This window comes from Bombyx mori, chromosome 27, assembly GCF_030269925.1.
Source record: "Bombyx mori chromosome 27, ASM3026992v2".
NCBI classification, from domain to species: domain Eukaryota; kingdom Metazoa; phylum Arthropoda; class Insecta; order Lepidoptera; family Bombycidae; genus Bombyx; species Bombyx mori.
This window is the reverse complement of record NC_085133.1, coordinates 8,605,458-8,618,201: the sequence shown is the minus strand read 5'-3', so window position 1 is coordinate 8,618,201 and position 12,744 is coordinate 8,605,458. Positions and strand designations below refer to the sequence as shown.

At 38.4% G+C, this 12,744-nt stretch overlaps 1 protein-coding gene across 1 annotated transcript in view; it reads right to left on the bottom strand.

The window, feature by feature from the left end:
- LOC101740924 (transcription factor EB) overlaps window positions 1-12,744 on the bottom strand; it is a 164,595-nt gene that overhangs the window by 142,029 nt on the left and 9,822 nt on the right. The gene's annotated exons all lie outside the window — the stretch shown is intronic.

Below are 12,744 nucleotides of genomic sequence, written 5' to 3'. Positions count from 1 at the left end.
TTATTTTCCAAATAAAATGTATATAGTATATAATACTCTTAGTATGTAATACAAACATACATAAATATAATCGTAAACAAGAATTATCTGATGTCTGAAATTAAATTTTAGAGTTAACTTTAACGTTAAGTAAAATAACGAAAAAAAAAAAAAAAAAAAAAAAAAAAAAAAAAAAAAAAAAAAAAAAAAAAAAAAAAAAAAAAAAAAAAAAAAAAAAAAAAATGGAAAGTATAGATAGTAGTAGGTCAGATTGACGGGAGAAGATCACGCCGACGCTCACCTACCCGCTGGTCTGATCTGGTAAAGACGCTTACGGGCCTGCCAATAACCGAAGGTATAAAGATCGCCGAGGACAGGAAGAGGTGGAGAAGCATAGTGCATCGAGTGGTCAACATTTCAAACTAGACACGACCTTCAGCAATGAAGAGACCGACTCAGAAGAAGAAGAAGAAGAATAGACCAATGAGGCGATCGTCTCTAATCAAAGACCCATGAAACGAATGTGTTATTTACTGGTGGTAGGACCTCTTGTGAGTCCGCACGGATAGGTACCACCACCCCGCCTATTTCTGCCGTGAAGCAGTAATGCGTTTCGGTTTGAAGGGTGGGGCAGCCGTTGTAACTAAACTTGAGACCTTAGAACTTATATCTCAAGGTGGTGGCGCATTTACGTTGTAGATGTCTATGGGCTCCAGTAACCACTTAACACCAGGCGGGCTGTGAGCTCGTCCACCCATCAAAGCAATAAAAAAAAGGAAATTAATCATATTTGTGTATAATGTAAACTGTAATACCATAATTAACATTCAAGTTTTTTTTAATGTTACAGTTTATTAGAGATGACTCGAGATAAGAGATATAAATATAAAATATATTTTAGACTTTTTCCGTCTGCGACGACTGGCTTGCAACGATGTATTGAACACGTTTAAGGATCCTTCAAGGTTGCGAGCGAACGGAACGTTCTGTATTGGATTTAGATTATTTTATCGGCTTAAAGAATATTCCGGCTTGTTGCTTCTTACGCAAACGCTTCAAAAGCTAGTTCGTTAATAACGCAAAAGTTGTAACCGTAAATTATTTAACTACCAAATACAAGTTAAGCGCTTGTGATGCGAGTCTAAAGATTTTAATTAGTGCCTTCTATGCATTTGTGTTTTGGCTATTTTTTATTGCATATGCATACGAATGAGCCCACGACTGGCTTAGTACGTATTATGTGGTTACACAACGTTAATGCCGCTACTGGCTTTGATACATGACGTATTGTTTTAAATGTATAGTATAATAGTTTTGACAAATAGGCAGGATTGTAATAGTATAAGATCCCAGGGCCGCCAGACATCACGTATTTTCTGCCGAACGAAATGTGGGCGATTGCGTAGTGTTAGTATGTACCAAGAACTCATGCCTACCTGCTAGCTTGCTTAGACGGCCAATTTTCAGGTATCAGGTAATCAAAGTCAGAAATCAGTTTTCAGAATTTACGTGAAGTTAGGTCATTATTTTGGGAGCTTTAAAGCGTCTGCAAAGCAATTCGGCCAACGGAAAGTGTCTGGGAGTATTGGCGACTTACTTTTAAGGATATTGCCTAAAATATACGCAAAAATCAGCTATCAGAATTTACGTGAAGTTCGTAATGATTTTATGTACCTCGAGTACCTGATACCTGAAAATTGGCCGTCTAAGCAAGGTAGCAGGTAGGCATGCGTTCTTAGTACATACTAACACTACGCAATCGGCCACAGAGCCCGCTGAGTTTCTCGCCGGATCTTCTCAGCGGGTCGCGCTTCCGATCCGGTAGTAGATTCATTCGCGAAACAATTGCTCTTGAGTTGTTAGGTCTCCTTCGGAGGCGCTCGGGCAGTGTTAGCAAATCCCGCCCCTCTTGGCTGAGCCTTTGCTCGCCCGCCTGTCCTGGTGAAACTGGAAAGGCCTTCGGGCCACCAGTAAACTTTCAATCATAAAAAAAAAAAAAAAAAATCGGCCACATTTCGTTCGTCAGAAAATACATGACGTCTGGGGGCCCTGGGATCTTACTCTAGAAGTCGTCATGCAACGCAATTTTCTTTTCCACGAACTTGGATTTAATTTTCATTCGTACATTATGTATTCAGATTACGAGCACCGGGCAGGCGACATAATAACGTTGTTTTGGGAACAGCAATTAGTTAGCAACACAGATAAATTGAAATTAATTCGATACCGCGTCCTGCCGGGCCAATAAATCTAGAAGGAGCGTCATTGACCAATCACGATGCAGATTTAAATGACGACAACGCACATAGGTTAAGTGAATACGTGAACTTGATTGAAACAGAATCGTAACTGATTCAAAACACATGACTGAATGAGAGACTGTCGATTATGAGACAGCGAGACAGTGATTTAAACATAACTAAAATAATTAAGTAATATTTTAAGGTTTAATATTATTCATGATGTTATTGGTTCTTCATCGTGGAAATAATTCGGAAACATGTTTGTTTGAAATAATTATGTAAACATAATGAAATGAAAATGCAACAGAATTTAGAGCTAATATCCGTGCATTATGAGCATGCAATCGGAACGAATAGAATTAACTACAAAATCATAGCATTTATTTTGAGTTGACAGAACGATTGTTCTTATACTAGAGATCCCGCAGTAGTCGAAATTCGACTATAATTAATTGGAATTGTAAGTTTGTACACTATTATGATTGTATTTTATACTTCTATACTCACAATTTTCGCCAAGACTACACTATAAAAATATTAACAAAGACAAACAATATTTAATCTATTCTCAATTTGACAACAGATGTCAAAAACAATAGATTGACAATAAATAGTATGCATGCGTGTGTGCGTCGAATACATGGTACGTAGTGTATGTCATTGTAATGTTTTCTTTATTGATTTAATGTATCTTTTATGCATTATTTTAAAAAAATATTAGCATTGTGCACTTCTTCTCTATATTCTCTATAAGTGTGGAAAATGTCATACTTCTCCGTCCGCGCAATTTTCGTAAAAAGGGATACAAAGTTTTTGCTTCACGTATTAATATATAGGTACAGGAGAATAAAAATAATTTTACTGAACAACATAAATTACTTGGGGTGTCTGTGTATTCTTTTTTTTGTAGGAAGGAAATATTACTGGTGGCTCGGAGGCCTTTCCAGTTTCACCGGGACATGTCGCGTTTTCGCATTAAAAGTGAACAATTTCGAAAAATATTCGAAATAAACATATACATTTGGTATCACCAGTATTTTTCACATAAATACGTAAGAAAGAGCGTACGTAAGAAGAGAGAAAAAAAAGCGTAGTTTAGTTTTTGGAGTTTACTCCTTTAGAATCGATTTACATATATAGGCCCGGGGTATGAAAATTATGGGGACCAAAATCGTACTAGCATGTCACACGAAATGCGTTATGCGCCTGATTGCGCATGTCACACGAAATGCGTTATCGCAGGTGACGCCGGGCTGCTGCGCCGGCAGTCCGCCACAAAGCCTCGTACTGATCGCGCGTTTCTCTCATTATTGTATTTTCATATATTTGTTAGTCGTTTGTTTTGTGTCTCGTTAATTTGTTAATAATCTGTAGTGTATCGTGTTGTCGTAATATAGAACTATTTCTCGTATTGTTTCGTTTAATTTTTTATATCCAGTAAACTCCAGTCGTGCGTCGGAGCGGACACACACACTTTTTTTTTTTTATTTACCTATGTTTTGACTACTATGAAAAATATTAATATATAATTGTATCTTACTTTAAAAGACACATAATGTAACTGATAAAAAAAAAAAATTAAATGTTGCAAATATGATTAATATTAAAAATATTACATGTTAAACCTTTAAAACACTCTCATGTAAAATTTGTAAGTTTTAAGATTATATAATTTTAATGCGAGAAAACGATGTGGGCTCAGTTAGGAGGTGGTATTTGCTAACAGCTGCCCGAGCGCCTCCGAAAGAGACCTAACAACTCAAGAGCAGCTGCTTCGCGAATGAATATAACTAGTCAGGTCATAAGTATTGTCACACAGTAAAAACTTTTATTATAGAATGCTGGCCACAAAAAAGGTTATTGAATTCGAATTTCGAATTGTTCATGAAAATAAAAATGTATACTTTTAGAATTTTACTCATTTTTAAATATGGAGTGGACGCTTAAAGAAGACCGTGTTGCAGTTATTGCGTTGCATCGTTGCGGTTACGCGCCAATTCAAATTTTTAACATACTGAAAAATTTGAATATAACCAAAAGATTCGTGTATCGTACCATCAAACGATACAATGAAGACTCTAGTGTAGATGACAGGTCAAGAAGTGGTCGCCCTCGGTCTGTTAGGGACTCCAGCAGTGATAAAAGCTGTGAAGGCGCGAATTCAAAGAAATCCCAAACGTAAGCAGAAACTGTTGGCCCTTCAGATGGGGTTAAGCAGAACCACGGTGAAAAGGGTGTTAAATGAAGACTTAGGGCTTCGGGCATATCGAAGAAAAACAGGACATCGTTTGAATGCTCGTCTAATGGACCTGAGACTGAAGAGATGCCGCGCTTTGTTGAAGCGGTACGCGGGAAAAAAATATCGGGAAATTCTTTTTTCGGATGAAAAAATTTTTACCGTAGAAGAGAGCTACAACAAACAAAATGATAAGGTGTACGCACACAGTAGTGAAGAAGCGAGCAACCGTATTCCGCGTGTCCAACGAGGTCATTTTCCATCCTCGCTCATGGTATAGTTGGGATTTTCTTATTGGGGCTTAACAGAGGTAAATTTTTGTGAGAAAGGCGTAAAAACAAATGCAGTTGTGTATCAAAATACAGTCCTGACGAACCTTGTGGAACCTGTTTCTCATACCATGTTCAATAACAGGCACTGGGTATTCCAACAAGATTCGGCGCCAGCTCATAGAGCGAAGAGAACACAAGACTGGCTGGTGGCGCGTGAAATCGACTTCATCCGGCACGAAGACTGGCCCTCCTCCAGTCCAGATTTGAATCCGTTAGATTACAAGATATGGCAACACTTGGAGGAAAAGGCGTGCTCAAAACCTCATCCCAATTTGGAGTCACTCAAGACATCCTTTATTAAGGCAGCCGCCGATATTGACATGGACCTCGTTCGTGCTGCGATAGACGACTGGCCGCGCATATTGAAGGCCTGTATTCAAAATCACGGAGGTCATTTTGAATAAACTTTAGTGTCATAAGAATCTATGTTTTGTTAAGTTCATTTTGGTATATGAATAGTTACATAATGAATAAACTTGTTTCAATTATTTTACATTAAACATGTGACAGAATTTATGACCTGACTAGGTACATACTACCGGATCGGAATCGCGACCCGCTGAGAAGATCCGGCGAGATACTCAGCGGGCGGTTCTTTATGTACTTAATAAATTTTGAAATTCAAAATACTTTCTTTTCTTTTTCTCAATCGTGTCACTCTTGACAGAGTAATCGTGATCGTCGTGCAGTGTTGGAGGGCCAGTCAAAATACATAAGCATTTATAAAATTAACATGACTATCAAACTCCATGAGCACAGTTAATCACCGAGTACATAACAAGACTTTCTTGTTTACCGCATTTTATATACGAGAACATAGGTCAGACACAAATATGTTTACGAACATAGTAAATTGGTGTGGCAGCTTATATTTTGTTTATTTAGGTCGTGCGAAAGCAAATACTTTGATATTTCGTGTAGATGTTTGACACGAGTACCTTGTTAGTACACTAGTGGTGTTGAGCGGTTAATCATATTAATTTTTTACTAGCTGACCCGGCAGACTTCGTAGTGCCTCAATGGAGCAATAAAAGACCTAAACTTTTGTATAAAATAAACTTAAGACAAAAAAAAGGAATCCGTCCTCACATCAAAGGAAAACAAAATTGTTATTTTTATTTAATTCCGAGCATTTTCATATTTATTTTACCTTTTAAATCTTCCCTGGACTTCCACAAATGATTCAAGACCAAAATTAGCTAAATCAGTCCAGCCGTTCTCAAGTTTTAGCAAAACTAACGAACAGCAATTCATTTTTATATATACAGATTTAACAGTAGAGTCGAATGCTTTTTTTTGTTTTTATTTTTTTATTATTACGCTACACAATTACAATATTTATTCTAATAAGATCAATTATAACTATGTGAAGTTTTAAGTATCTCTATTTTTTTTGCTACTACGTAAAATTTATTCAAGCAGATTCTACTAATTAATTACAGTGAGTTTACGTATGTGTATACATTTTATCAGTGTCGCAACTAGGTTATATTTAAATAAGTTGTTGGTGAAATGTTCTGATAACAATATAATTACAGAGATAGAAAGCGTTTGTTTGATATGTAAATAACGGGTTTTGTTTGTGATTTATTGTTTGGTAGCATACGTGAATGTAATTGGTGTTAAGTTTAGAAGACAATTGTTTTAAGTGTTGTTGTAAGAACCGCTTGGAAAAATAAGAGCAGCTGCGATGGTAGTAGGGTAGTTGATAATCATTACGATAACAATACGTACGAAATCTATATCTATAAAAATGAATTGCTGTTCGTTAGTCTCGCTAAAACTCGAGAACGGCTGGATCGATTTAGCTAATTTTGGTCTTGAATCATTTGTGGAAGTCCAGAGAAGGTTTAAAAGATAGATAAATATGAAAACGCTCGGAATTAAATCAAAATAACAATTTTGTTCTCCCTTTGATGTGTCCCCCGCAGGACGGATTCCGTTTGTTTGTTTTAAGTTTATTTTATATATCGGCGCGATGGATGATTCACGCATTTAAAAGAATCCCTTTTAGTTACATAAGTCAAATAATCAATCAAGAAAACATCTTTTTACTGTTTAGAATCAATTGTGATGTAATGACACTCATTGTAATGTAAAACAACACGTGATTTATAATCACCACGTGTTATTTCATTATTTAACCTAAAAACTCAAACACGTGTTGATTTGCATAAATCACTATAAATACCGGCCGCTCTGCCGACGACGATTCATTCGTGTTCGAGCCGTAGGACAGTACGGATCTCTCCGGAAAATTGTTACGCTTGTAGCGAAATATAAACAGTGTTCGTAAAGTTCTCGTGAAGTTTTCGTTCAGAAGCCCGACATGAGTCATCATCATGAAAGTAATAACTGTGACGTCAGCAATGCTGACGTCACACTTTTTAAAAACAATACGGAGGTTAATGTTCCGTCATCAGAAGTGGGATCACATGCTGCCTCCGCTCAGCAACAACCTGAAGCTACATCACAAATAGAACCACACCATGGATTAAATACTACAGGCAATGCTGGGAGTTCCTTGGAACAGGAACAGGAACAGCCACAATCAGCATTGCTTAACGCACCGATGAGCAGCGTACCGCCACAATTCATCATGCAGATGATGCATGTGATGCAGCAAATGTCGGAACGCTTAAGTACACCAGCAGAAACTAAGATACGTATAAATGATATTTACCTACCATCATTTGACCCCGATACTAGTGTGGGAGTACGTGAGTGGTGTCAACATATCGACAAAGCCATTGAGACTTATCGACTCAACGACTTTGACATACGCATGAAAGTTGGCAGCCTCCTAAAGGGAAGAGCGAAGATGTGGGTTGACGATTGGATGGTCACTGCAGCTTCGTGGGCTGAGCTGCGCAACAATCTTATCACGACATTCGAGCCAGAAAATCGCTATTCTCGAGACATAGCTCGATTTAGAGAACATATGTACGACTCTTCAAAGGACATCTCGGAGTTCTTGTCACGAGCTTGGGTCTTGTGGAGGAGGATCACCAAAGACAAACTACCTAATGAAGATGCAGTTGAAGCAGTTATTGGTTGCGTGAATGACGAGAAACTTAGGATCGAGCTACTGAACACAAGAGCCACAACAGTACCAGAATTGATATCTGTTGCATCATCAGTAAGAGCCATGAAGCGTTTTCACCAGGGCTCAAATAAGCTGAGTACAAATAAGCGTCCCCGTTTTTTGAATTCTACTTCATCAAATTCATCTTGCCATATCTGTAAAAGAACTAATCACACCACCAACGAATGCTACTACAAAATGGTTACCGAATCAAAGCCCGAACAAAGAAACAAAACAACAACTGAGACAACGAAGGAAGTAACCTCCTACCAGAACAATAAAACAACAATCTGTTCATTCTGCAAAATACCAGGACACAGTTTTGAAACATGCTTCAAACGTGAACGAGCATTGACATCAAACGTAAATTACGTTGCTGGATCAAAACTAGCTCCGATTCAGGTGAAGTTTGGATCAAAGAGTTTTCAGGCAATCTTTGATAGTGGCGCAGAATGCTCACTTATGCGGGAATCCGTAGCAGCTCAAATACCCGGAAAAAGACTACAAACGGCAGATTACTTGAAAGGAATTGGACAATTTCCTGTACTATCAATAGCTACACTCGTAACGGTAGGTGTCATCGATAACATCAACGTTGAATTACAGTTTCACATAGTGGCAGATTACGAGATGACTACAGATATTTTAGTGGGTATGAACTTGATAAACAATACGAACCTAACTATGACGATCACTTCGGGCGGAACGAGGCTAGCACGTCAGCCACATGTTAATCAAGTTCAGTGTATAAATCCAATTTTCGATAAACTGGATTGTGATCTCACAAATGAAGAAGATATCGCAAAATTACGCACCCTTCTAAACAAATATCAGCACCTGTTTATTAGAGGGTATCCAACAACTCGTGTCAAGACAGGTGAACTGGAAATCCGCCTGAAGAATCCAAACAAATATGTAGAACGAAGACCTTACAGGCTCAGTCCCATCGAACGAGAAAGGGTGCGAGCCATTGTGAAAGAGTTGATGGAGCATGGCATTGTACGCGAAAGCAAGTCTCCATACTCCAGTCCCATCATCTTGGTGAAGAAGAAGAATGGTGACGATCGCATTTTTTTTAAGCGCTCAATCGAATATTTGGGTAACGTAGTATCTAATGGACGACATCGAAAGGAGCATCTGGTGCGGTACAAGCTCAAATGCACCCGATTCAGAAACCGTCTGCTGCTTTTCAAGTAATACACATGGATATAACAGGCAAGATGGGAACATCCAACGACCAACACACATTAGCTGCCTTAAAGCGTACGGTTCATCTATTCGGTACTCCTGTCCAAATAATAGTCGACGGTGGAAGAGAGTTCCTCGGTGAATTCAAGACCTACTGCGATAGGGGCGTTCAAGAAAAGTAGCTCATCATCAACTCCGTCGGGCACCGCAACCTGGAGACCAGATAGCCGTATCGGCGGAAGAAGACGACCCTCCAGCATCAGCCGATGAACCTATATGAGCATGTTCGACAATCAACTGATTAATTAATACAAAGGTAAAAGTTTTTATTTTTGATTACCAAAATTACACCCCGACAAAAGTACCACAGTGTACGCCTCGACAAAAGTACCACAGTGTACGCCTCGACAAAAGTACCACAGTGTACACCTCGGCAAAAGTACCACAGTGTACGCCTCGACAAAAGTACCACAGTGTACGCTTCGGCAAAAGTACCACAGTGTACGCCTCGACAAAAGTACCACAGTGTACGCTTCGGCAAAAGTACCACAGTGTACGCCTCGGCAAAAGTACCACAGTGTACGCCTCGACAAAAGTACCACAGTGTACGCCACAATAAAACACTACACAAAATAAGTTACTTTCAAAGTAACCTAAAAAGGTACACAGATACCAATCTCAGAAAAAGGACATTCTACTATTTCAGATAGACTCCAAGAACTCTCTGGTGATTCACCATACATGAGCGGCTGGTGCAGAGCGCGCACCGCCTGTCAGTATGGCCGTATCGGCGCGATGGATGATTCACGCATTTAAAAGAATCCCTTTTAGTTACATAAGTCAAATAATCAATCAAGAAAACATCTTTTAACTGTTTAGAATCAATTGTGATGTAATGACACTCATTGTAATGTAAAACAACACGTGATTTATAATCACCACGTGTTATTTCATTATTTAACCTAAAAACTCAAACACGTGTTGATTTGCATAAATCACTATAAATACCGGCCGCTCTGCCGACGACGATTCATTCGTGTTCGAGCCGTAGGACAGTACGGATCTCTCCGGAAAATTGTTACGCTTGTAGCGAAATATAAACAGTGTTCGTAAAGTTCTCGTGAAGTTTTCGTTCAGAAGCCCGACATGAGTCATCATCATGAAAGTAATAACTGTGACGTCAGCAATGCTGACGTCACACTTTTTAAAAACAATACGGAGGTTAATGTTCCGTCATATACAAAAGTTTAGGTGTTTTATTTGTCGATTGAGGCACTACGAAGTCTGCCGGGTCAGCTAGTAAACAATAAAATCACATCTTTCATGACTTTTACGCTAAACGCGGTAGGATGACGCACGAGGTAAATGACCTTGCACGGCGCGGTCACGGAGCGCGTTCACAAGTTTCGTTATAGATTGCGGGTTCTCGAATTACGTACTCACTAAAGGCAGTGAGTGCATTATTAAAATTTATTCTTTGGCAACGGTACTTTTAGCCACGTAAGTATTCTCTCAATCTCGCGAATTACGTACATATTATCTTCTTTTTTAATACATTTACTGTGTTATAGTAAAAATAAGGTGAATTGAAAGGTAGTTCTTGATGTTAAAAATATACATGTATTTGAGTGAGTGACAAGTGATTCAATATAGACTTTATATTAAGATTTTAATGTCATTTGGAAAACGCCTTCCAAACAAACCAATGGCTTGACAATACTCGTGATTACAAAAAAGTTACCAACAGGATACGCGTATTGTGTTCAACCGAATTGGCAACCAACCATTACGTTCAATCATACAAGATTGTCGCATCATGATCGTACGATAACAGGCGAACCTGGTACGTACTATATTGACCAAAGTCCGTTTGACACTTTCATTTTAAACGTTCAATTGGTAGCTTCGACGGCACAATAGTTTGGCATAGCAAATAACATAACAGATATCTTAATACATAATACTTATGACGACGCTTGCAGCTGAAAGTAAGTATTGTACTTTTTGACGAAGCATGTTGCTGATAACTTTATTTCTGTAATCTGACGAAGCATGTTGCGGATAATAACATGTACTTTTAGGTTAGGAATATTGTTTTTTTTTTTACAAATACATATCTACATATCTCAAAGGAGAATGAGTTAGCATACCTGACTACTGGACCGAAGTTTGTGGCTTCGATTGCCAATTTGGGCAAACATTCGTGTGATGAACAGGTTTGCTTGCTCGTTGTCTGGGTGTTTAATATCTATATACGTACATATTTCAACCTATATAAGTATGTATTAGTGCAGCCTTTCCCAAAGTGGGCGATAACGCCTACTTGTGGGCGCAGCAGGCCTAAATGGGGGCGGTAAGAAACCTAGATAAAAAATGGGGGCGTTGTGTAGACGCTTTGGTGGCCATTTGTAATTTCATCTAGGAGGACTCTTAGACATCGACTAAGCTCTCGCTATAGCGGTTTTTAAATAGGTGAAAAAATGGGGGCGTTACAAAATTTATTCTCAAAGTGGGCAGTAGACGAAAATAAGTTTGGGAACTCCTGTATTAGTGCCTAGTTCACATAGTACTAGGAATCTTAGTTTAAAGTCAGATGATCGTGTATAATTACTTCCAATTAAAATCATTTATATTCCCTTTATTCTGTTACAGAGACTTTTATGGATTGCGTTTCATCAAAGAAGAAAGATTATCGAAAGGCGTGTTTTATATATAATGCATTCCTACAGCCAATTGCGTAACATAAAATGCTGTAATAACTTCGGGCGGCATCTCGATGAACCGTTAAAATATTCAACAAGGGCACACAGCGGAAAAAGCGTTTATCACCAGCGCGTTGTATTATTCATGTAGTACAAACTTTTCCACGATTACATACTGTCATTCGGCAAACATTCGTTTTTATCACGGTACTGCACAATTGTCACACGTGAAAAACACCACAATAAAATCATTATTAAAACGGTAAATTAAGAAATAAACAAAATCGTTCTTTGGAAACTATATATATATATAAAAATGAATTGCTGTTCGTTAGTCTCCCTAAAACTCGAGAACGGCTGGACCGATTTGGCTAATTTTGGTCTTGAATTATTTGTGGAAGTCCAGATAAGGATTAAAAGGTACATAAATATGAAAATGCTCGGAATTAAATGAAAATAGCAATTTTGGTTTTCTTTTGATGTGTCTTATTTATCGATTGAGGCACTACGAAGTCTGCCGGGTCAGCTAGTATTATATAATTACCGCTCCTCTCTCGTAAGGCGTGGAACTGTATAACTAAGTTGATCTCGGAGTCATATACGTTAAACGTGATTTTCTTGATTCATAGAGTCAACTTGTCTGGACAATTCTCACTTTCACATGTGATAGTGGAATGTTTTTTTGAAATAAAACAGTCGCTTGAACATACTCATGGTTGACCTCGTGAAAATGTTTACCAGAGACCGTAGACACCTCGTGAATACCGCCACCCCCCTTGAGACATGAGGTCGAATTATTATTTGTATTGTATACCCTTTAAGCCGGAATGCATTAACAACAGTTCGCATTCTCGGTGCTTTTAAGTATTCTAAGCATCGGTCATCGTTCTCAACGAACTTGGAACGAAGAGTTCGAAGTGCACTTAATTCACAGAGACAACCCCCTGAGTTTCTCGCCGGAACTTCTCAGTGGGTCGCG